We start from the raw sequence: 27,771 nt of genomic DNA, 5'->3' as shown, positions 1-27,771 counted from the left end.
CTGTTTAGCTACCGTATCCCTGTTGCAGATGTCACTCACCATCACATATATGTTCTGAGGGTTCTGCAACAGGTAACCCATGTGGCACATCCAATAACTGCATAAAACTGTGATAGCACAACATAGTCGATAGGGGGTTGATACCCTGTACTGGTAGGTGTATGATACAAACATGCTTAGGATTTACTCTCTCACCCCTCCCTGCCTTGTCTTTGCTTCTGTCTGCCTCTCCCACCCCCTCTCTGATGGATGTGTAGACCTACACCTGCTTTGCTTAGGCAGCAACATGTGTATTTTAAGTGATGCTCATGATCAGCTGATGGCCTCTGCATGAACTGCTGCTTTTCCCTAGCTGATTGAATGTGGAACAGCTGTGGTAACATTCCCATAGCCAATTGCATGGAAACACACTCCAATATCTAGGAACATCATGTTGGTGTTGACCCTTTTCATTCTGTGTGAGCAAGAACTATATCTGTTATTTGTCAAACAGCATCTCAGATGGATTGGGGATTTACCTCTAACAACATACACAGTGGAAACAGGGCAACACACAAGAGGGGGATGTGCCTGACCTGACTACAGACTGTAAGTGCTGCTATACTGCATTTGGAGTAATGTTGGTTTAACAGTGTGTGTGTGGATATGGCTGTCCTACATGTCTCAATACCTGCCATGTCAGTTCTATGTTTATGAGGAATCCCCATCTGCAGGGTCATCTGCAGACTGGGCAGTGTGTTGTGCCTTTTGTTTCATGTGTTACCCATGGAGAATCTATCTGTGGACTGCAGAAGGTAGTGTGAGGATTGCAGTCTGTAGATGGTGAAAGCCGTGACAGTTACCGACTACATATCCCTCATAGGACATATGTTGCAACAAACCCTGTTACAACAGTAAATGTATGAGGTTATCACAGCAACATGTCAATATTGGCCCTGCGCATGTGCTTCCAGCCACAACTCTGTCAACTTTTGTACATATGTCGTGCGTGAAGAGGTGCATATGTGCTGTACATCATAATTAGTGTCATCATATCTGATCACAAGCCAGGGAGATATCAGACTGCTACACGTTATGTACAGTAGGGGTTATATTTGATGACATACCCTGGACATACTGTGGTTGTTTGTACAGTACTGAGGTCTATGTACTTATGGTGAATGTCAACAGTGTGTGTATTGTTAATATGTACCTTGGCCTGTGTACAGACTGTGGTAGTTGTCATCATCCTACATCCTGTTCTATCTGATGTTACATGCTGCTCCACTGTATGTTACCGTATTGACTTACATGTTTGTAGGGCCATACACACACATGTCCCATACCACAGTCAGCCATCAGACCAAACTGTGTAGTGGCCCAATATATGTAGTGTTAGTGTGTGAGTGAAATATATGAGGATGGTGTTGAACAGATAGTCCATATACTGTAATATTATGCTAGCTTGCCATATGTGGTTGTGGCTGTGTTCTCATTGGTTGTGGTTATGCACTTTCACACAGGTGTATCTTACCCTGTGCTGTGACATGCCTGTACAGCCTGCTATATATGCAGGTATATGTGCATTCCCCAGTAGGAGATGTAGGCCAGTGTTGAACCAATCTGCCTGTAGCCTGCACAGTGCATTGTTACATGACTAGCAGCTTAGTGTACTTACCCAGTGAGATGCCATGTGCAGATACTTGCCAGATGTACTATTGCTGGGCCTCCCTTTCAGGTCATGTACGTCAGACAGAGCAGTGGGATGCTGTACAGATGTATGTCAATATCTAGTGGGTAATATGTGGCCATGGCACCCCTGTACCAGCGATTATTATGTGTCAGGCCAGACAGGGGTGTGTTAATGCATAACTGTAATATTATGCTAGCTTGCCATATGTGGTTGTAGCTGTGTTCTCATTGGTTGTGGTTATGCACTTTCACACAGGTGTATCTTACCCTGCGCTGTGACATGCCTGTACAGCCTGCTATATATGCAGGTACATGTGCATTCCCCCATAGGAGATGTAAACAACACACCTGATACACTTGTAATAGGTGACTCTATCGTCAGGCACACTGATGTCCCGCTCACCAGGCTGAACAAGGAGAGAGTCATGGAGAGCAGCCTGTCGGGCGCTAGGATCCGCCACATAACACAAGCACTCAGGTCACTCCAAGGCAAGTACAAATATGACTCAGTCATTGTCCATGCTGGTGTGAATGACCTGAGACGCACTCCCTGGACTATATGAAAGAGACATAAAGGAGCTCTCTGAGCATGTAGCCCAGGCCAGTATGACCCTGACCTTGAGTAGCATCTTACCCTCACCAAGAATGATGCCACAATATGAAGACAAGATGATCAATTTCAACAATTGGCTTAAGTACTGGTGCCATTCAAAGGGGATCCAATGCCTGTCAGCTTGGGATGATATGCTCGACAAGCCACGATGCTTCGCTAGGGACGGCTTGCACCTGTCACTCCTGGGCTTTCGGATATTGGCAAAGGCTCTTGCTACCCCCATAGTGCCTTTAGGCAAGGCTCAAAAGACAAACCCACCTCCATAGGTATCACAAGGGACAAGAAACTAAGAGTAATGCTACCCAACGCCAGAAGTCTAAACCTCAAGATGCACGCACTCGAAACTCTCCTTAGCATGGAGAACATCGCTATCTGTGTAGTAACAGAAACCTGGTTCAGGGCTCCAGAGAGCACCCCAGCACTATCAGGTTATACCTCATACCATGCTTTTTGGCCCCAAAACTTGGACCGAACCACAAAAGGAGGGGGAGTATCGATATTCATCAAAGATACCCACACCTCCAGGTTGGTGGCAAAGCACGAAGCATCAGAGACTATCCATGTGCAACTAACAGTGGGTAAAACTGCCTTCCAGTTTATAGCCTGCTACAGACCACCCTCCCAAACCCATAAACCCCACTCGGCCTTTCTGAGAACACTGGAAAATATGAAGGTCTCTCCAAACACCATTATATTGGGTGACTTCAACTACCCAAACATAGACTGGGAGCATTACTCTAGCTCCAACACCCTAGCCCAAAGGTTCCTAGAATTTATAAACTCAAATGCTATGGAACAACTTGTTACCACTCCCACAAGAGGGGAAAACATACTGGACCTGATCATCACCAACATGGGGACTCTATGCTCCAGACCAGAAGTGTATCCCTCACTGGTAAGATCAGACCATAAACTAAACTCACTGGATATTCACATCCCAACCCCACCCCCTGACAAGAAAACCACAGTGAAAAACTTCTCTAAAGCAAATTTCACACTCCTCAAAACCGAGGTGGAATCCTTCAAAGCTCCCGGGCCTGTGGAAAATACGGCCCAGACCACAGAATCCTTTATAAACGCATTCTATGAACACCTTCAGGAATGCATGGATCATGTGATCCCAAATAAAACCAAGACCCAATCCTCCAAAGGCAGACATCCTGTCTGGTGGACCCCAGCCATAAACAAACTATACAATAGAAGGAGGAAGCTACTAAATGATAGAGCAAAATCCCAAAAAGGGAAGGCATCACTGATCAGTATTAGCAAAAAACTACGGGCACTCATAAAATTGTCTAAGGCCAGCTTCAAGAGAAAAATTGCACAGGACACTAAGGATAATCACAAGGCTTTCTTTAGTTATGTTAGGAACCTGGGTGATAATTCCCACATATTCTCAGAATTAGTCCAAAATGACAAAAAATACACTGAACCCACAGACATTGCCAACATCCTAGCTGACAGGTTCAGCGCAAACTTCTCCCCCCCTCCCCACCAAAAGGGAAAATATCTATCCCAGCAGAGTGCTGCCCCCCCTGACATCTCAGATGCTCAGGTAAGAGCCGCACTCTCCAAAGCAAAAAACACAGCATCAATGGGACCAGACGGTGTCCCGGGCTGCGTCCTACATGAACTCCAAGAAGAGCTAAACCCAAACATAAAACTACTGTTCAATCTCAGCCTTACTACAGGATATGTGCCCAAAGAGTGGCATACAGCAACAGTGGTTCCTCTCCATAAAGGTGGTGCCTCAACGGATCCTGGAAACTATCACCTCATAAGCCTGACTAGCTTGGTCTGCAAAGCTATGGAAAGGATCATCATGGACCTCATAAATAAAGATATTGGGGACCTACAGACACTGGATCCTATCCAGTTCGGCTTTGTTAAGGGCAGATCCTGCCTCTTAAACCTGGTTGATTTCTTTGAAACAGTAACCAAGGCCATTGACGAGGGGAAGGTGGTCCACACAGCCTACCTGGACCTCGCAAAAGCCTTCGATACAATACCCCACTCGGGCATTATAGATAAGCTCACCAGCTTAAACATAAACCCCTATGTCACTAGATGGATTGCAAACTGGCTCAAGGACAGAACCCACATGGTTAGAATTGCTGAGCCATGTCAGACTCCAAACCAGTTACAAGTGGTGTCCCACAAGGCTCAGTCTTGGGACCTCTCTTGTTCGGTATATATTTCTCGGTGGTACAGGCCAGCACGGAAGGACTGTGGCTGACCTAGTTCGCAGATGACTGCAAACTGGGCGCCATAATCGACTCTCCAGCTGACACAAGCATCCTCCAAAAGGGCCTCATAGAAACAGACAACTGGTGCCAGAGCCATGGCCTCAAGCTAAATGCCAAAAAGTGTATAGTCATCCCCTTTGGCAAAAATAAAGTGCCCACAAATTACCACATAGGTGGTAATCCATTAAGTACAGAAGAAGTAATTAGGGACCTGGGGACCCAAGTTGATAGCAATCTCTCATTTGACAACCACGTGGCCAAAGTGGTTAGAAAACATTTTATATAGCCCACCTAATCATGAAGGGATTCACATCTAGATCAGGGGAGGTCATCGTGCCTCTTTACTCATCCCTCATCAGGCCCATAATTGAGTACAATGCCCATTTTGGGATGTACCTTACCAGACACCTGCAGCAATTGGAAAGACCGCAAAAGTACCTCACCAAGAGGATAAAATGGCTCAAACAGATGCCATATGCTGCCCGGTTAAAGAAACTCCAGCTCTACTCAGTGGCATACCGCCTGTTCAGAGGCGATCTGTGCCTGACATATAAAGCCATGTCCAACCCGGAATTAATGGACATGCTGCACCTCAGAAAATCCAAATTCCATTGTGCTACGCGCTCGACCTCAGCACTGAAATAAATAGGACATGCTGGAGGGACCGATTCATAACCCCGAGGCTCCCTTTACTCTGGAATAAAATCCCAGTCCAGGTTAGGCAGAGTCCCTCATTGACTCTCTTCAAGAGGAATCTTGATGAGTGGATGGGAGATCGTAGATTTACTCCAGGTATCACTTCTGTGTCCCTGTTAGACAGAGGCACAGTATACTAACCTCGAAAAAGGGCATAGCAAAATAAATTTAAAATGGGTAGCGAAAGCCAAACATATTCTGGCTAGGCTTATAAATGCACTAGGGCAGATAGCCTAGTATGAACCTATGAACCTATGAACCTATGGTGGCATATGTATACCAGTTGTTATGTGTTTTACCCATCTACATGGCTGTTAACATCAATATTGTCAGGCATGATACACATGTTTTGCACTAAGGGGTTCTGTGTATACCTCTAGACTGTACAGAGTGGGTCAGAATGTCCACACATACTGGCCAATTTATCTGCTGCAGTCAAAAGAGGTAGTACGGGCTAGCAGCTGTACTTTACTATGATGTTATTAGGATGTCTGTCAGTAGCCAATGGCACACATGTAGAAGGCAGATGTGACTTCCCACACACACCATGTCTGTGAAGACAATCCCAATTACAGCAGCAATAGTATATAGAACTGTAATAGTACACAAATAAAGGTTTTCCATTCCTGCAAACCTGTGTGTTGTGTTTTTTCCTATGACCTCTCTGTGGGTATATGTTGCAGGCAATGATTGTCATTTGTATGGGTGGCCCATACAGTGTCCAGTTGTTCAGGTGTGAACTGTAAGCATAGTGGCTGTTCCATATTTTGTGCATCTTCTACATATGTATCTTATGGTATATATATCTGTGTGTATGTGTAGTCACATATATATCTATATATCTATATACATATATATATATATATATATATATATATATATATATATATATATATATATATAATTGTATATATAGGTATATCTGTATCTGCAGATATGTGTCTGTGTATCTGTATCCTGGGGATGTTGATAGCTTCCACATTTTACAATTCCTATGGGAGCCAGACTGTACTGCATGATATGTTACCAATAACAACCTGACATCATACAGGTGGGATATAGTACTGTTAACATCTTGTGCCCATGTCATGTCAGGTCCTGGTTATGGGATCTGCAACACTTGGTAATGTATTGGAGGGTGGACATATTTGGCTGGGGGGATATGCGTATTCGTACAAGACGTATATTGTTTGGGGCCTCTCAACTCTATTAACGGTGCATGTGGACATATCTGTTTTTGTTAATCTACCATTGCTATCTACAGATGTATGTCCTCATATATATATATAGATATATATATATATCACCTTACAAATGTATGACTATGTCCGTATATACTTACATAGCTATATATCTGCGTACATATATGTACCTTGCTGTGTACATGTAGACATATAGGTGCATATATATGTGTCAATATAGGCATTTGCATGTATATATGTTCATATATATGTATATATGTATATATATATATGTAAATATTTCTAAATATATATATATATATAATATATATCTACATATATAGATATGTTGTATCTGTTTAGATATTAATATACTTATATATATCTACATATATAGATATGTTGTATCTATTTAGATATTAATATACTTACACACACACACATACATCTAGATGTTAGTATACATTCTCTGTACTGTTGTATGACTGGGCTGGATGATATGTTTCTGAAAACATCAGATTTATGTATATTTGTCATGGCTTAGTGGTAAATCACTTGCAGTGTCCTGGGTTCGAGCCTTGCAGAGGCTATTTATTTTGTTGCTGGGCAGATCTATATATAGTTATGTATATACAGATATATATATATATATATATATATATATATATATCTGTATATATAAAGAGAGAGAGCGAGCAAGAGATATAGGTATAGATATTATAGAGAACATAACAAAGACATATATGAACACAGGCACCATTGGTGGGAGGTTGGCATAATGGTTCAGACACAAGGTGCAGGGTTTGATTCTCACATGGGGTAATTGGCTAGGCTTTAAATGGCATGCAAGTGCAGTTAGCCTAGTAATAATCTATGAACCTATGAACTATAATGGGGTGAGGGGGCTCAAGCAACATAAGTCTTACACGTATTGAAATCCCCCCACCCAGCAAAACATGTCTGTCCTGCAATACAATACCAACGGTTGCAAATGCCATAACCAGGACCTGACACTACATGGCCACAAGATGTTAACAGTAAGCCATCCCACATGTATTATGTCAGGCTGGTATTGATAACATATCAGGCAGTACAATCATGCTACCATAGTGAATGTACAGCCCGGGATTCAGAAAGCTTGCATCAGGTACAGGCGTAGCATCAGCGTTCTAACACCAAATATGGCCACCGAGCAATTCAGGTACGAGCTGTTTCCACGTGCACTACCTGCGTATGCTAGACCCGCACAACTACCGGGCCCTGTATGCTAATTACCTCATGTGCAGCAGTGTAGCATGGAAATGAAGGTATGTAGTGATCCAGGAAGTGGTGCAGGTGTAGTGTAAGCATGCAGAAATGTAAACCGTAGAAAATGGTTTACATTTTTGCAAACATAAAATTGGAGCCATGACAGCAGATCAAACAGATACATGTAGAATATGAACAGCCAAAGCACGTGTTTGAGGAAATTGAGTATGTGACAGTCTGTATGTAGTAAAATGTATTATGTACTGTGAACTTTGAATGAACAAATGGAAGCGAGTGCGGGAAAAATAAATGAGCCCTAAAAAGGTACACCAGCTGGTTATAGGTTTTATCATGTGTCCCGAGACAGTTGTATGTTTTTAAACCAGTAGATCGCCCTAACCAAAAATGACGGTAACCTTGCCTTTCCTGAAAATGGTAGTTTTAATAAAGGTATATTTATTAATTTGCAAAAGAAGTTAAAAAAGGAAGGAAGATAACCAGGGTTGTGTTGGGCAGCTTTTAATGATTGCATGTGTGAGACTAAACAAAGATAAAAGGACTCGGTCATCAGTAGTCTCAAGGACAAAAAGAAAAAAAAAAGGCTAAAGGTTTTGTTTCCCACTGTGTTTCTACTAACATAAACCAGTGGCGGATTTAGGCATGTGCGCAGGGGCACGTGCCGGCCCCTTTTTAAATTTGCTTTTTTTTTAATCAGGACGTGCATATTTTCTTCCCAAAGAATCCTGTCACTAGTGCGCCTAATTAATACATCGGAGATGCGAATGGAGGTTGCAGTCAGATTTTGTTTTTATGATCCTCCAATCGCATCTCCGTTGTAATTTAGGCGCGTTGATGATTGACAGCTGTGAGTAAAAGCTTGGTTAACCTTGTGATAAGTCAGAAGACAGTTTAATTTTAAAATAACAACAGTTGGACAAATGAGTTTGAAACTGCTTGTCCAGTGTGAGGGAGTGATCTGCACTGAGGTAATTATTTGTTAATTCTTTTACTGTATTGAACCATTCAAGGAGCCAATGAAGCGGCACATTTGAGCAACTGCTGCATTTGGTGTGCTTACAGCATAAATTATGCAGAGTCTTCTAGTTGTGGTTTAAATTGAACTTAAAAATGCAGCAATATTGTTTATAAAATATGAAAAACAAATATGTAAAAAAGATGTTTTGTTCTGTGGTTGAGAGCGGACATTATACTTTGTTCTATAGAGGGTACACACTTTAAGTGTAGTAAAATCTTTTTAGATGTACATCATATGTTCTAGTTTACACTAAAGCTGGCATTGACAGGCCGCAGTAGCAGTGCTTGTTTTTAATTATGAGTAACGGGAAGCCAAGACAGTGATGTGTCTTCTACTGCAGAATGCAGATTCAACCGTTTTGCCACTCACACTGTTGGAGTACATTATTACAGAAGTTTGGGGGGGGTTACACAATGTGCACAATCATGTGCTTCATCCATTAGAATTAATGAGTTTCAGTGTAAATCTTATTCAGTTGTGAGGATGTTTAATTATATGGTATTGCATTATGCACTGTCAATAATATTTGCGAAGATGCAGTCTGAAGTACACTGTCTGTATACCTTATATGTCTTTGTAAATTACCATGAAATTACCATGACTGAATCATTGTGTGTGGTTGCTTTTTTTTCATTGCACATATTCACTTGAACATTTTTACACATTTAAAATGCTTCCATGGCCAAGAGGCTGTTGAGAGATCTGTCATGATAATTTTTCTGAATGTGTCTGTCCTACTTTACAGCAGTGTTCACTACTTGTACTTTGGCATGTTTTTTTTCCTTTTCTTGAAAGTTGAGTCAATATTTTGAGTTGACTAAACCTTTTGTTTCCTTGGGCATGTTCATGCTGAGCCTGTGTGTGTGCCGCCTGCATATCTTTCATCTTCTGTTCTCATTGCTGTTTTTCTAAACTGCACTGTCTGTGCTACATTCTTTTTATAAATAGGTGTAATATTGTCAAAGAGGGCTCATCCTGTAGCAGTAATTACATTTTTCTCAATTTATACTTTGTCTAGTTCATCCTAGTTCCTGCTGTGATGGGTATCCATTCTTTTCCAGTACGGCCTGTTTCATGTTTGTTGATTACTGCTGTTTTCTTTGCTTGATACGAGGTTTTTTTAGCATTGCACTTTCTGTATGCTGCCACACTGAAATGTGGCTGCCACACTGAAATGTGGCTGTCTAGGCGGTCACACAGTCATCACATTTTTCAGTATGTGGCATCTTTCCATATGGTTTCAGAGCATCTATAGTAATGCAGGCTTGCATTTGTTCCTGTTTCCTAACATTGTGCCATAGGTGTATACTAGGCTAATGACCACTAAGGCCTATATAAGCCTGGCCGTACAACCTAAATGTATCTCAGAAGTTATTTGCCATAGAGGTTACTTTAAGGGAGTATTTTAGTTGGGACATGATTTATTGGCTATCTCTATCCATCTGAGACATAGGTATAATACAGAGGATGAATTTCCGATTTCCCATCCACTGGCCTAAGTTGAGCTTGAATACAGTTAGGAAGGGGCTCTGCTTCTTATGCATGTGATGCCTATTCCAGAGTGGGGATTTCTGAGATGCATACCTGTCCCACCAACATGTCCTATTTAAGTTGCAAGCATGAAATCCTTAGATTTAGTAGTTCAGGTGTTGTTCCCTTTGTTGATATGCAAAAGGTCCATTAGACCGGGATCCAAGGGTGCCTTGTATGCCAGGCATAAATTGCCTGTCAGCAGTTGTAGAAAATAAGACTATAGAGGTGGCGGCTTTGAGGCAGTCTGCACAAGATATTGTGTTGTGTTTATACCCAGTATACTTTGTTTTTGTGAGGAACCTCTGTGGACATTTCAGTTGATGGGTATGCCTGGTCAGGTACATACGGAAGAGGGCATTATACTCAATGATGGGTGTGATAAGGGCTGAGTACAGTAGCATGGTCTAGATGCCAAGCCCTTATAAAATGAGTGACAGAATAATTTTTTTACCACCTTTGACATATGTTGGTCAAAGCTAGATTACTTTACTATTTACATGAGTCCCCAAATCCCTGACTACTGTGTCTACTTTTAGGGGTACTTTATCAATGAGAGAGTGTCTCTCATAAGCCATAGCTTTGGCACCAGTCATTTGTCTTCTTGTAAGATGTTAGTATCTTAAGGGGGGGACTTCTACAATTGCTTGTAGCTTGCAATCTGCAAACTTGGTAAGCCGGAGGCCCTTGACATTGGCTTTCACTTCTGAAAAATAAATGCCAATGAAGAGCAGACTCAGCACAAAGCTCTGTGGGACTCCACTGGTTACTGGCCTTATTGTGGAGGTGGTCTGTCCAATCCTTACTTCCTGGGCCCTGTCTGTGTGCCAGCTGGCTGTCCAGTGAGTTACCGAAGGGTTTATGCCTAATTCCATGAGTTTGTTTGTGATGCCAGAGTGGGGTATTACATCAAATTCCTTGGCAAGGTCAAGGTAGGCAGACTTTCTTGCTTCCACGGTAGTAGTCAACTAACCAGACTGCGCCCCCCCTTTGCAAATTCCTGGATCCGCCACTGTAAACAGTTTTGTATTTTAAAATAAAACAGAGGAAATTTATACAGTGATAAATAGGTTTAAAATGCATAAATGCATGTGCACATCCATTTGCTAGTTACATGTATATACACATCTGTTGCTATAATATATGTAAAAATAATATAGTCAGTTAAGTACATGTATTTCTCTTTACTAGCATACAGATATTAAAGGGTTAAAATGGTCTTAGCTAAAAGCATGGAATCAAATAAAGCAGCATTCATTCATACAATGTAACAAAGTCAGGTACAGTTTGAGACAAGCTGAATGTTCAGGTCTAAAACATGCTTCAAGGACTATAAATAAAAATGCAGCTGCGAGACAAGGCACACAGCATTCATCACAGACATCTGCATTTCATTTGCATCATTCTAAACATGAAAACAGAGGCAATTAAAATATTTCATAAATAAAACTTAGTTAAAGGAAAAAAAAAAAAAAAAAAAAAAGAAAATGCGACATGGGTGCAACATTTGCCAGAAATTATGTTACGGGTAAAAGCTACCCCAAACAACAAGACAAAGGATTTCACCATTTAAAATCATGACAGGCAGGAAAATATGCACACAACTACCTTTTGATCCACAGATTGGACATAACAGACCTTTGTTAAAGGAAAAACAACATCCAAAATAGTTAAAAGACATCACAGAGCAGTGTGATTAAGTAACAGAACAAATAGGGCCTTTTGGCTATAAGGTCAAAGTAAAAACAACAAGACTTTGCTAGACCACACAAATCAAATGAGAGTCATTGTTTACAGTAATCAGCAGCAAAATGCATCGCTTTTAAAACAAGGGGGAGCAGATGCTCAATTAAGTTTGTCTCTGTTTTTTTTTTTCAGAAACAAACTTACAAGACTCAATGCCAAGCATTGTGCAAAGGTTCTTAAAAGTATTCCTAAAAGGTTATTAGGACAAACAAGTTTTGATAAACATAAAAAAATGTGATTGTTATTGTAAGTATTGTACTCGGTGGACTCCTTTTGGTAAAATGCCAAACAAAAGAAATCAGGGTTGTTTATTACAACATTTCACAAATGACAGTAAGCTGAAAAAAATGCTACACAAAACACATCACAAGACAACTTCAGTTATACAAAGCATGCAGCATATACCTTTAGAAAATAACATTTAACACAAATGTAACTGCATGGTTAGCTAAACAAGGTCAGGCATACATAAAAAAAAAAAAAAAAAATCAAAAGCTGACAAACATTTCAGTAAACAGCTCAGTCTGTATTAAATGCTGTAAATTACCTGCTCAAGATATAACAGGTTTACAAAGGAAAGACATCATACAAAAAATGTTAATAATAATAACAAAAATAAATGTAATGGGACAAACACGTATGATTTCTACCAATACTCCATTTGTACAAATAGCACAAAGATGCATAAAAAAGGACCATGGATTAAAATACTTACCATTCTGGGTAATAAGCCAGTACTTCATACAGATCAAGTGGTAAAAATACCATCCACTTGCACCATAATAGGACAACAAACCCAAAAAACAATATTGCACATCAATATTGCAAGTTGTAAAGTTACCAAATGCAGATTTAAAAGAGCTTGGTATAAAAACTAGTAGGACAAGATATCTCACAAATTGTACATTTACATACACAATAAAATCCTACTATTTAGCAAGTCATTACAAGTATCTTTAATAGACAGATTACAATTTAGTGTATAGGCAATATTGCCTTCAAAATTTCAAAAGGTTTATTTAAAGTGGCACCACAGTTTGTATGTGTGGTTTCACATAACCCAGCGTTAATAGTAAAACACAAAAAGCTGACACTGCCCATAATTAGTTAAACATATTTACAGCATGGTCATAATCTGAAACCAAATTGCTAAATAGGTTTATACATCCTGTGGTAATAGTTTTAAGGGTAATAATAATAATGACAACTTAAAATTGTTTTATATGCTGCAGGTTATAAACAGTTGCAATAACACAACAAGTTATGATTGAAAATATGAGCAAAATGGTACATGCTGTAAATGATAGAGCTAACAAAACAAATGCAGTCTTTCCTTAACTGAAGTTTAGTCCGTTCCTCAAATAAAACAAAACGGAAAACTAAATATAAGTACTCTGTTCTATTTAGTATACACTATCTTTTCAAAGTTGGTAAATCCTCCTGCTTTAGCATTGCCAAATTATTCCAAACCTTTTGTTTTCTTTTGCTGTGAGCAAAACAAGACTGCCTTGCATCTCCTAGCCCAGCAACGCACTAGAGACTACCGACCTATTGTTTACTATAGCACTCAGGCGGCTGCCTCTGGCTACCCAGCTTGTTAATGGGCCGTAACAGCTGCTGCTGTTTTCATTGGCATGGCCAACTCCACTAACCCTTGCACGTGATACAATACTAGCAGTCAAACATGCAATTCAAGCGTTATTTTTCAAAACAAAAACACAGTGGGGGGGATTCACGAAGCCTCCGTGTAAGGCTTACATGGAGGCTGCAGTGTAACGGAGTGATGTCAGCATGCTCTGCATATTCATGAGAGCATGCTGATACACTCCAAAGCCTTACACGGACCGTGTAAGGAGGAAGGGGGCGTGTCAATACTGTGAGGCATGTAAAGGGACACGCCCACAGAGGAGCAGCCCAGCCAAATGTACACACCCACGAGCTTGCCTAAGTAAATGTCAACAAACACAATAGAACACATGTCCCCACAGACAATAAACATATAAGCATAAAACTGAGCTTTTAATATTTTTTTAATTATAAACAATGTTTGCCCTCAAGTGCGCTCGTTTGCGCGGGTGTAACATTCGCTTAACCACACTTAGCAGTCTGTGAAGAAGCTCATAAGTTCAGAATATGCAAAATAAGGCAAGATGAAATAGCGTAGTGGTAGACATGTCGTCTCATGAGTAGGCAAGCGGGGTTCAAGTCCCAGCCCCACCAAATTTTTTTTTTCATAAATAGGCATGAAACAAACCCCTGACACACATGTACAGATATATAATCATATTATTTATGTAAAATATCACGAAATGGGCTATCTAGATAACATAAATATGAGACAATTAAATAAAATGAATGCAGATTTGCTAAGAGTTGAGCTATGCTCTAACAAGCTGAGTATGTGTGCTTATAGGTGAGCAGTGGGTCACCATGTATAAACAAACTGCCCGTAGCTGAGCTCCGCTATGCCATGGTAGAAATGTGTGCCAGTAGCCTATCTAAGCACAATATCCGTGCAAAAAGGTAAATAATGCTGCATGTAGGCCACCCCGTATGAGCGATGCGCACCTCCGCGTAAACACGCTAACCGGTGGGCACCGTTGAGCAAGCTGTATTAAAACTGCCTTTACTCAGAGACATCCACTAGCCTGTCTAGACAGACATGAGCAAAACAAAAAGCTATGCTGAGACTTGAACCAGGATACCATACACCATAGTCGAAGTACAGAAGCACTAGGCCATGACATTTGTACTGGGAAATGCAGAAATAACATCTATATAGGAATGAATGCAAAGGGAAGCATGACAAAGCAGGTTTTGTGAAGCTGATACATTTCCAAACTGGCCAATCACACAAGTGTGGGAAAAATGGCATATATAAGCACCATAGGCAGGAATACACAGCATAACTGATTGTGGAAAGTACCTGCAGTCAGAATGTCAGGAGTAGGGGAGGGCAGTTGCTTCCGCGCACAGCGGTGGGGCATTGAGGAGTCCAGATACATGGTCTGGCTCCTTGTCCATGATCACAAGGCCCAACTCATGCAGGTCCAGGTCTCGTGGGGAGCGTATCGTGCGGAGGCATGGGATCAGTTGGCTCGTGACCTCACCAGTGCCACTGGAATTCCTCAGACTGGTGAGCAGGTCCATCATCATCATGCAGACCTGAAGCAACGTAAACAGGACCTACTGACCCGGTGGATCCAGGAGGCCCGTCAGATGCCCAACGCCCCACTACTAAGTACCATTAAATCATTTATTAAGAAAGAACAATAGCTGATAATATGTAGATGAGTTTACCAGTAGCAGTACATTTATTTTACAGCTGCAGGTGTACGGACCGCGAATCACAGAGCCCATGCTGCTAGGCTCCTGCGATTGCACCACCAGGCAGGTTAGTGGACCTCTCTTTGTAACTGTACAAAATAAATTGCCTGTCAGCTTGTAAAACAGTGCAGTGTAGTGAGTTACCATACTGAAATGCAAATAACAGTGAAAGAGAGAATCTGCTAGATGCACATAACCTGCAGTAGCCAGTGTATTACAGACACAGAAGATCAGTTAAAGTTAAGTGTGAATAATATTCCCCCCGTTTAAGTTGTGAAGCCAAGCAGAAGTGAGACTGTTGGAAAGGATAGTTGCAATTATGTAAAACACACCAAGAAAGCATAGAATCCTGTGCCAGTCTTAATCGTAACTATAAATAAGTGAGGGTGTGTGAAAGAGGCATGTCTCCAGCACAAAGCTTGAATTAACTCCCGAATAAAGCATTCTACAGTCAGTACAGCATGAAAGAAGTGAGAGAGGTACAGAAAATATAGCTCGGCCAGAAAGATGTGTGTCCCACAGCTTGGATATGTATCTGTACCTAAGTATTATGCACATAAGAGTAGTTTGTATGCAATAACAAACATCCACAGTTGCCCAGAGCCATAGAAATGAATAGTAGCAGGATGCTGTAACTGAACAGAGGCAGATCTGAATATGTAGAAATAGAAATGCAATGATAAGAATGTAGCAGTAACTGTCCCATCACCAACATGCATATGTTTGCAGATATGAAAGTGTAGCTAGACCTGTAGTGTGCATATATCTGCAGCTAGTAGTAAATCACAGCTATGTATATGTAATTGCAGTTTTTAATGTAATATTTCTCTACCCCACCCTAAATCTACCAATAATCCATCACGCATGAAATGGGTATGTGTACTTGCAATTAATTTCCATGGACATGTGTCCTGTTGACAGTTGTCCTGTTGGTTCTTAAATATTTGCATGATTGACGATGCATGTGCCCCGTTCATACATCTGAACCTGATGGCCTGTTGCCATCAATCAACCCTGCATGCTGTGTGAATGTGTACTGTTGTTGAAATAATGCATGTGTTATGCCTGCTGTTTACTGTTCCATATATATGGGTGTTTGGTTAATGGGAATACCAATGCATGCTGTTACAACTAATTCTGCATGGTACTGTCTGCCATTAATACACACCATTCTAAATTATTATCAAACACAGAATGACAGAGAAGGCGTGTCCCAGCAGACCCACCTCTCCCACCTCAGCTGGCGACTGCACCTGGCACTAGTGCCCAGGCCGGACCCTCCTCCGGTGGCCCTATGCCACCTGCGGGTGGAAGTGCTGCAGGGGATGGGGCTCGTCCCCCCTCTGCAAGCGTGGCCAGAGGAGACCGTCCACTCACCCTCCGTGGTGCCTTGACTGTGGTGCATAGGGAGATCAGGCAGTCTGTGCTTGATCCCCTACGTCAGCTCGAGGCGCGGGTGGCACAACTGGTGGGCGTGCCCACTGCCCCACCTACACAGCCCCCAGCACAGCCCCGTCCTGGGCGGTGAAGGCACAGTGGCAACTGCCTATGGGTGGGGATTTCAGTTCCACTGTTGCCGTCTGTGGGATCATGGGCTCTGGAGTTCCCAACATCCATCCCCGTCAAATGTGTATCCCTCCCACATGTGTCATGCACCAGCCCTGTATGCATCTTGTGTGTCTTGTCTGTGAACCTCCCCCACCTACCTCCCCAACTATACCTACTACCTGTACCTGACATACCATTCTCCCCTGAAAAAAAAAGGGCACTCTGTTCCCGCAAAAAAAAATACGCCCCATACTTAGCTGCCCATTTCACAGACATGTCTGCTGGACATGTAAAGTTGAAATTACGATTGGCTATACAACACATGTCGTTGTCCTCACCCCTCTCTCAGGGGTGGAAGGTTTCAAATTCTACACCAAATCACATATGTATGCATAGCTGCTGCTGACAAAGAAATGGGCAGCTATGGGCCTTTCCTACACCCTTCCTGCAACTCCCGAGCTTGTTCTCCTACTGTCCTACCCTCTTAGTGACCCCTTTTTCACCACTTTCCTGTCTCCCCATTTTCATTTTTTAAAAGAAATTAGCGCGGGTGTGCGCATAAGTAAGCACTGTTAAGCAGTTGTAAGCGGGTGTGCGCGAAGCTAAACGGCAGTGCGCATGCGTGAGCTCCGCGCAAACCAGCGCTAACCTGCTTAAAAGTGCCTTAGTCACTCTGAATGGCAAGGCCTGTAGCCAGCTCAAAAGCAAAATAAAATCCCACTGTCAGTCCCGAACCCAGGACCTTGGAAACACTAGTCTGCATGACTTACCACTAAGCCATGACTGCTATACAACAACACCGAGCTAATATAAATATAACATGCAATAGTAGGGATTAATGTAAAGTGTATTTAAGATGTGTATTACAAAGTATGTCATGAATATTTACTGAGAAATGTAGTGGATTTCTACTATAGTACTGTGTGAACAGAAAGAGACAAGCTAGGTGGCAGCTGCTATGTAATAATGTCACTGTAGCACCTTGCAAGACACACACATACTCACAGCAGGATAATCTACAACACAACCTGAACTCTCAGAGAGATACTAACCTTTACACTCACAGAACACTGTCCACAGCATACCAGCATGGTCTCCGCCCTTACAATTTGAAAGGGCAAGGCCTATCTCAGCTAACTTTTTATAGCACTGTCCTGCTAACAGTTGGTGCAGAGGCCATCACATGGACATATACAGATAGCTATAAAAGCATCCATGACTCCCAGTCCACACATGTAATACTTTCATTGCACTATCTCCAGGGAGGGAGAAAGAGAGAGAAAGAAAAAGCAACAGAAACAGAAAGCAAACCGAAGAAAACAATCTGAGCTTTTACTCAGACAACCTGAAGCTGTCAAGAAACAGTAACGCAAGCATAAACCATAGGTAATGTAAAGTAAAACTTTAATAGTCTACATACTGTGAAGCCTACATATATGTGTTTCTGGTCTTATTCTATATGTATATGAGGATGTGCACAGGGTAGGGGACATATGTCAACTATCAGTGAAGGCTGTACATACATATGTTTGTGAAGGCATCTATGTGCACATATCACTGTAGGTCATACTGCAATGTAGGTTTCACAGTTATGTATGTTTACCAGCATGTTAGTGTGTGTATATAGTTCTTTAAATGAACATGCTTATAGAAATATCTATCATATGTATATGTAGTTATGTATGTATGTCAATATATGTATGTACATATATATATATATATATATATATATATATATATAGTATGCATATTTGTATACATAGATAGAGAGGGATGTGGGAGTACATAGACAGATATAGATAGAATATGTACATACATATATATTAATACACACATACATATACAGATATCTGCAGATACATATACATACACGGATTTGACTGTCCACAGATATGTCAGTATATGTGTATCTCACACTCACCCTGCCCCACACCCTCTGTCACTCTCTCCCCCTCGCTGTCACACTCCCCCCCCACCATATCTATAGCAATACATGGACATCTCTATATATATGTAGATATGTATACAGATATATATACAGATATATATATATATATATATATATATATATATATATATATATATATATATATCTATATTTATATAGAAATAGATAGATATATCTCCATATATATATATATATATATATATATATATATATATATATATATATATTGATACATACATATATATATATATATATATATATATATATATATATATGAGAGAGAGTGAGAGAGAGATCTAATCTGAGTGAGGCACATGTGTACAGATGTATTGCAACAGGTGCCTGATGACAAAGGCATGCAGTGAACACCAGTGTCAATACTGGAGTACCATACCCCATTCCAAGTCACCTACACCAGTAACCACAACAGATGTGCTTGGCTACCCACCACTGCATGTGCAGACTCCCCATGAGTATATGTCACACATACCTCTGCTGAATGTAATGCAGATAGGTCATATGCCATATGAGATACCCTTGAGTCTCTGTAGTGTGGCAGTGTATGACATGTGTTGTAGACACTTGATTCCCTTGGTGAGGTACTACTGTGGTCTCACCTGCTGTTGTACGTGCTGGGTGAGGTCCATACCACATGGGCCATTGTACTCAATGAGAGTAAGGTCCATACCACATGGGCCATTGTACTCAATGAGAGTAACATAAGGGAGGATCATGGTGTAGAAAGGCCCCTCTGCCCTGGATGTGACACCTGTCATGCTAAGGTGGCTAAGGTAGAAAGTCTTTATAATCAAGTCGTCAATGTGTATGAGAGAAATGAGAGTACCCAGTGGGTGACTGTCTATGTGATATGTTGTGTGTACGGTGATGTCCCCAAAGGTGATGACTATACAGTACATATCAGTCAGTGTTAGGCCATGATTCTGGCAGCAGCTGTCCGTGACACATGCCAAATGAGGGTTCCTAGGTCAGAGGCCTGTGTGATACCACTACTGACTGCCCCTGACTTTGACATGGATCCCACAATATCAACTGTATGGATGCTGTAGTGTAACCATTTTGCAACCCAGCATGTGACATATGTATTAACATGTAACATGATGAGCCTGTGTATGATGCCTGTGTGGGGTATTGTGCTGAAGGCCTTAGGCAAGTCTGGGTAGGCTGTATGTACTGCATTGCCATCAACAATGGCTGTAGTGACTGATTGGCTAGAGTCAAACATGTTCAAAAGGCAGCCTCAGCCCTACAGAAAGCCAAACTGTGTGTGATCAAGTGTCTGTATGTCACAAATGTCACCGTATTTTACTTCCATAATGATGCCTTCCAGAGCTCCGTAGACCATGCTGGTTAAGCTTATGCGTTGGTAGTTCCCAGTGTCTGTAGAGAACCCGCTTACAACTGCTTAAAAGTGCCTTAGTCACTCTGACTGGCAAGGCCTGTAGCCAGCTCAAAAGCAGAATAAAGTCACACTGTGAGTCCCGAACACAGGACCTTGGAAATAGTAGTCTGCATGACTTACCACTAAGTCTTGACTGCAATACAAACAAAACTGAGCTATAACAAATATATCATACAATAGTAGAAAAGCATGTAAAGGGAATAAAACATGTCTACCATACAAAGCATGTTATGTGTATACACTTTTAACTGTAGTTGAGTTCTGCAATAGTACAGTGTAAACAGAAACAGCCATGTTATCTGGCAGGAACTAGATAACACACAGAGACACCTGCAGGACCACCAGAAGCCACTGTAACACAGCAGTGGTGCCATATCCTAGGTAATGTAAAATTGAAACCCAATAGTGCAATTAGTGTGAAGCCGCCATATATGTGTTAGTTGCCTGTGTCAGTATGTATATGAACATGTGGATAGGACAGGGGACATTTGCACATGTACATGTGTATCCCCCAAGAGACACACAGGTGCTACATATGGCTGTGAATAATAACAGCATATCTGAGTGTCATGTCTACTATGTGTGCCATAAGATGCTGTAATACCGTTCTGTTAACCATCATCTGTTTACTTACAGGAAATGGCGTGACACAGGAATCCCGCCTACTCTGCTGCGGAGGATGAAGAACTACACCAGAGCCTGGTGCGGGATTATGACATCCTGTTCTCCCGCACCAGCCAGAATCAGCCGGAGAGGGCAGCAATGTGGCATGACCTTGTCTGCCGGATAAATGAGATTGGCACGCACAATCGGACTTATGAGCAGGTACGCCATCACTGCAGTGATTTGATCCGAAATGTCCGCCAGCGTGCCACAGATATCCACAGGCAACAGGTCGCCACAGAGGCTGGTGCATCCATACATCCCCCCCTCACTAGACTGGAGGGATTGCTCCTCAGTGTTGTGGCTCCAGCCCAGGAACATCTGCAGCATCAAACATGCATTATGCTGGAGGCTGGAGCGACACAGCAGCACGTTATGGAGCGTGCAGGTAATATACCATATGTAAACTTCACTGTCTTGTACACTGTTAGTAGATGCATGTGGAAGGTGTGTTTGTGGTGTGTATCTGCCACCTCAGTGTGAATGTGTGCATGTGTGCTATAGGTATTATCAGCAACTGACATTTCCACTGCAACTATTGTAGTATCAAACTGTGGTATACACTGTATCAATGGCACAGTTGTGCCCACTGACAGTACCCCTTTCATGTCTGCAGGTCCCTCCGGTGTCACATCAGGGCAGCCCATCCAGGATGGTGAGTGTGTAGTATCAATTTGTGAGATACTTTGTTTAGCGCTAGTCATACTACTGTCTTGCAGCTGTGCTGAGTATTCATAGTGTGTGGTGTGCATGTGTGCATGTGTGCACGTTGTGGCATGTGCATGTGTGCATGTGTGCATGTTGTGGGTGCATGTGTGCTCATCTTGACGTGTGCATGTGTGCACGTGTGCATATGTGCTCGTCTTGACGTGTGCTTGTGTGCACGTCCTGGCATATGCATGTGTGCATGTGTGCACGTCATGGCGTGTGCATGTGTGCATGTGTGCATGACTTGGTGTGTGCATGTGTGCATGTGTGCATGACTTGGCGTGTGCATGTGTGCATGTGTGCATGACTTGGTGTGTGCATGTGTGCATGTGTGCACGTCATGGCGTTTGCATGTGTGCATCACCATTAACATTGGGTACATATTGTAAACCATGGTTCCTGTCTTCCCCCCACAGGTTCTGTCGCTGCTCTGGTGTTCTGCAGCAGAGAACCTGAATCTGGTGCCCCTGGCATGGATGATGATGATACCTGTGTAATGGCACAGGAGGGTGTGTCGGGGGCAGTCACTGGTCAGCCAATTGACAGTACACAGCTGTCCACACCATCGATGCGCACAGTAGTCCTGCCAATACATCCCCTGTCACCAATGTCCATAGGTGATGGACAGGTTGTAGCGGGCATAGACCAGGGTAATGTGGTGGCTGTGGCAAATGCTTCCCCACACAGCAGCCATGGGCATGGTCCCGAGGTGCTACCACAGAGACAGTTGCCCATGGGTTCTCGGGGGAATATCCATGGACGTACAGCCCCTGGCAGGTGTGCCCACAGAGGAATGTCTACCTCGGCTATGTTCCGGGCTGTCATGCAGGCACAGTCTCGTATGGAAAGGTACACCAGGCAGGGTCTGAAGGAGCTGAGAGCATGTCGCACCGCCATGACAGATGGTATGCGTGAAATTGCGGATGCTATCCGCAATTTCACTGACGTCATAGACCGACGTTGTGTGGACATATTACAGCAGGTCTGCAACATCAGATCCATGAGCCAGGGCAATGGTGGACGGTTGCGGCGTCGATGTGGCCGCATGCCAGCAACCACTGCTGCTGGCAGTCGCTGCACATGACAACTGGCCCGCGGCCACACACATAGTACCAGCAGCAGCCCCAGCAATGCTGGGTCTGTGCTGTCATCCGACCGGCCCGGGAGACCACATGCACATGTCTCTGGACAGTCCCGACAGGGACCTGTGTCCAGTCAACATACCCCTGCGTCCGATCACAGTACCCAGTCAGGGTTGGTACCGGATACAGTCCATAGCACCCCTGCCAGGCATAGGTACTGTGTCCGTGCCCACAGACCCTGATCTGTATGACCTGGCAGGTGCAGTCTGTGACTGTCCACAACAACTAGTATATGGCAGCCATGAGGTGGCACTGTGTGCATGCATACACACATGCAACTGTAACACAAGTAGGGCTACTGCACACATGCACACACTGCAGCAACACTGGCCCACACTCTATGTTTGTCCCTCACATACATGCACACACATACATGTCAATTGGTGGTATCAGTGGCTGGCTCAGGCATGCCTACTCCACATCCTGTGCATATGATGAAACTGTGCCGCCACCTGCAATCTCTAACATCAGTGCACGTACAGGGTAACATGTTGCTGATGCACAGGGTGAACACATAGGAGTGTAATAATGGTAACGTGTATTACAGTACAGTGTGCTGCTATGATTGTGTGTATATCTTGGCATACATGATGCAGTAACTGTATGACTGTCCTGAATCATTACATACACCCATTGTAGGTACCATAGTGTGACAGCTGCACATCCTTGCATACTGGTGTGAGGTTGTCAAGTGATAGCCACATACATAGGTAGCACAGGGGGGAGGGTATCTTGATAACTGTGCAGTACCACTTTCGTTGCTATTACACTGAATATGACTTACTGTGTGTGTTAACATGGACATATGTGTTGTGCATTCCTGGGTACATATTCACAGTACCTGGATATTCCACTGTTACCTACTGGTATTGTTACGCCATATATGTTGTGCAATGGTCCACCTCCAGCCATAAATACTGTAGTGGTGTTTGCATGCATGTTTGCTTGACATTCCCTGGAACACTGCTATCACTTGCCAGGTAGGTGCACAGTACATGACCCAGCATTATCTGATAGAAATCCTATACATGACCAACTATTATCTGATAAAAATCCTGTACATGACCAACTATTATCTGACAAAAATCCTGTACATGACCCACTATTATCTGATAAAAATCCTATACATGACCAACTATTATCTGATAAATATCCTGTACATGACCAACTATTATCTGATAAAAATCCTATACATGACCAACTATTATCTGATAAAAATCCTATACCTGACTAACTATTATCTGATAAATATCCGGTACATGACCAACTATTATCTGATAAATATCCGGTACATGACCAACTATTATCTGATAATCATCCTGTACATGACCAAATATTATCTGATAAACCTCCTATACATGACCAACTATTATCTGATAAACATCCTATACAGGACCAACTATTATCTGATAAACATCCTATACAGGACCAACTATTATCTGATAAAAATCCTATACAGGACCAACTATTATCGGATAAAAATCCTGTACATGACCAACTATTATCTGATAAAAATCCTGTACATGACCAACTATTATCTGATAACCATCCTGTACATGACCAACTATTATCTGATAAAAATCCTATACAGGACCAACTATTATCTGATAAATATCCTGTACATGACCAACTATTATCTGATAACCATCCTGTACATGACCAACTATTATCTGATAAAAATCCTATACATGACCAACTATTATCTGATAAACATCCTGTACATGACCAACTATTATCTGATAAAAATCCTATACATGACCAACTATTATCTGGTAAACATCCTATACAGGACCAACTATTATCTGATAAACATCCAATACAGGACCAACTATTATCTGATAAACATCCTGACATGACCAACTATTATCTGATAAACATCCTGTACATGACCAATTATTATCTGATAAAAATCCTGAACATGACCAACTGTTATCTGATAAAAATCCTGAACATGACCAACTGTTATCTGATAAAAATCCTGAACATGACCAACTATTATCTGATAAACATCCTGTACATGACCAACTATTATCTGATAAAAATCCTGTCCATGACCAACTATTATCTGATAAACATCCTGTACATGACCAACTATTATCTGATAAACATAATGTACATGACCAACTATTATATGATAAAAATCCTGTACATTACCAACTATTATCTGATAAACATCCTGTACATGACCAACTATTATCTGATAAACATCCTGTACATGACCAACTATTATCTGATAAATATCCTATAAAGGACCAACTTTTATCTGATAAACATCCTATACAGGACCAACTATTATCTGATAAACATCCTATACAGGACCAACTATTATCTGATAAAAATCCTGTACATGACCCACTATTATCTGATAAAAATCCTGTACATGCCCAACTATTATCTGATAAAAATTCTTTACATGACCAACGATTATCTGATAAAAATCCTGTACACGACCAACTATTATCTGATAAACATCCTGTACATGACCAACTATTATCTGATAAACATCCTATACATGACTCACTATTATCTGATAAACATCCTGTACAGGGCCAACTATTATATGATAAACATTGTATACAGGACCAACTATTATCTGATAAACATCCTATACAGCACCAACTATTATCTGATAACCACCCTGTACAGGACCATCTATTATCTGATAAAAATCCTGTACATGACAAACTATTACCTGATAAACATGCTGTACATGACCCACTATTATCTGATAAACATCCTGTACATGATCAACTATTATCTGATAAAAATCCTATACATGACCAACTATTATCTGATAAACATCCTGTACATGACCAACTATTATCTGATAAACATGCTGTACATGACCAACTATTATCTGATAAAAATCCGATACATGACCCACTACTATCTGATAAATATCATATACATGACCAACTATTATCTGATAAAAATCCTGTACATGACCAACTATTATCTGATAAAAATCCTGTACATAACCAACTATTATCTGATAAAAATCCTGTACATAACCAACTATTATCTGATAAACATCCTGTACAGGACCAACTATTATCTGATAAACATCCTGTACACGACCAACTATTATCTGATAAACATCCTGCACATGACCAACTATTATCTGATAAACATCCTATACAGGACCAACAATTATCTGATAAACATCCTGTACATGACCAACTATTATCTGATAAAAATCCTGTACATGACCAACTATTATCTGATATAAATCCTGTACATGACCAACTATTACCTGATAAAAATCTTGTACATGACCAACTTTTATCTGATAAACATCCTGTACATGACAAACTATTAAATGATAAACATCCTGTACATGACCAACTATTATCTGATAAAAATCTTGTCCATGACCAACTATTATCTGATAAACATCCTGTACATGACCAACTATTATCTGATAAACATCCTGTACATGACCAACTATTTTCTGATAAACATCCTGTACATGACCAACTATTATCTGATAAACATCCTGTACATGACCAACTATTATCTGATAAACATACTGTACATGACCAACTATTATCTGATAAACATCCTGTACATGACCATCTATTATCTGAAAAACATCCTGTACATGACCAACTATTATCTGATAAAAATCCTACACATGACCCACTATTATCTGATTAACATCCTATACATGACCAACTATTATTTGATAAAAATTCTGTACATGACCAACTATTATCTGATAAAAATCCTGTACATGACCAACTATTATCTGATAAAAATCCTGTACATGACCAACTATTATCTGATAAACATCCTGTACAGGACCAACTATTATCTGATAAACTTCCTGTACATGACCAACTATTATCTGATAAACATCCTGTACAGGACCAACTATTATCTGATAATCCTGTACATGACAAACTATTATCTGATAAACATCTTGTACATGACCAACTATTATCTGATAAAAATCCTGTACATGACCAACTATTATCTGATAAAAATCCTATACTTGACCAACTATTATCTGATAAACATCCTGTACAGGACCAACTATTATCTGATAAAAATCCTATACATGACCAACTATTATCTGATAAAAATCCTGTACATGACCAACTATTATCTGATAAACATCCTGTACATGACCAACTATTATCTGATAAACATGCTGTACATGACCAACTATTATCTGATAAAAATCCGATACATGACCCACTACTATCTGATAAATATCATATACATGACCAACTATTATCTGATAAAAATCCTGTACATGACCAACTATTATCTGATAAAAATCCTGTACATAACCAACTATTATCTGATAAAAATCCTGTACATAACCAACTATTATCTGATAAACATCCTGTACAGGACCAACTATTATCTGATAAACATCCTGTACACGAACAACTATTATCTGATAAACATCCTGCACATGACCAACTATTATCTGATAAACATCCTATACAGGACCAACAATTATCTGATAAACATCCTGTACATGACCAACTATTATCTGATAAAAATCCTGTACATGACCAACTATTATCTGATATAAATCCTGTACATGACCAACTATTACCTGATAAAAATCTTGTACATGACCAACTTTTATCTGATAAACATCCTGTACATGACAAACTATTAAATGATAAACATCCTGTACATGACCAACTATTATCTGATAAAAATCTTGTCCATGACCAACTATTATCTGATAAACATCCTGTACATGACCAACTATTATCTGATAAACATCCTGTACATGACCAACTATTTTCTGATAAACATCCTGTACATGACCAACTATTATCTGATAAACATCCTGTACATGACCAACTATTATCTGATAAACATACTGTACATGACCAACTATTATCTGATAAACATCCTGTACATGACCATCTATTATCTGAAAAACATCCTGTACATGACCAACTATTATCTGATAAAAATCCTGTACATTACCAACTATTATCTGATAAACATCCTGTACATGACCAACTATTATCTGATAAACATCCTGTACATGACCAACTATTATCTGATAAATATCCTAT

This window comes from Protopterus annectens, chromosome 10.part0 (genome assembly GCF_019279795.1).
Source record: "Protopterus annectens isolate FY-2018-M chromosome 10.part0, PAN1.0, whole genome shotgun sequence".
Taxonomy (NCBI): Eukaryota; Metazoa; Chordata; order Ceratodontiformes; family Protopteridae; genus Protopterus; species Protopterus annectens.
This window is presented reverse-complemented; position numbering follows the sequence as displayed.